Source organism: Arachis duranensis, chromosome 10 (assembly GCF_000817695.3).
Source record: "Arachis duranensis cultivar V14167 chromosome 10, aradu.V14167.gnm2.J7QH, whole genome shotgun sequence".
NCBI lineage: Eukaryota > Viridiplantae > Streptophyta > Magnoliopsida > Fabales > Fabaceae > Arachis > Arachis duranensis.
The window spans coordinates 105,132,940-105,133,719 of NC_029781.3; positions in this window are offsets into that span (position 1 = coordinate 105,132,940).

Genomic DNA, 780 nt, shown 5'->3' on the forward strand with positions numbered 1-780 from the left:
TGGAGTTAAACGCCAGCTTTTGTGCCAGTTTGGGCGTTTAACTCGCACTTTTGTGCCAGTTCCGGCGTTTAACGCTGGAAAGTCTTGAGCTGATTTAAAACGCCGGTTTGGGCCATCAAATCTCGGGCAAAGTATGGACTATTATATATTGCTGGAAAGCCCAAGATGTCTACTTTCCAACGAAATTAAGAGCACACGCCAATTGGGCTTCTGTAGCTCCAGAAAATCTACTTTGAGTGTAGGGAGGTCAGAATCCAATAGCATCTGCAGTCCTTTTTCAGCCTCTGAATCAGATTTTTGCTCAGGTCCCTCAATTTCAGCCAGAAAATACCTGAAATCACAGAAAAACACACAAAATCATAGTAAAGTCCAGAAAAGTGAATTTTAAATAAAAGCTAATAAAAATATAATAAAAACTAACTAAAACATACTAAAAACATACTAAAAACAATGCCAAAAAGCGTATAAATTATCCGCTCATCACAACACCAAACTTAAATTGTTTCTTGTCCCCAAGCAATTGAAAATTAAATAGGATAAAAAAAAGAAGAGAATATACAATGAATTCCAAAAACATCTATGAAGATCAGTATTAATTAGATGAGCGGGGCTTTTAGCTTTTTGCCTCTGAACAGTTTTGGCATCTCACTTTATCCTTTGAAGTTCAGAATGATTGGCTTCTACAGGAACTCAGAATCTGGATAGTGTTATTGATTCTCCTAGTTAAGTATGATGATTCTTGAACATAGCTACTTTATGAGTCTTGGCCGTGGCCCAAAG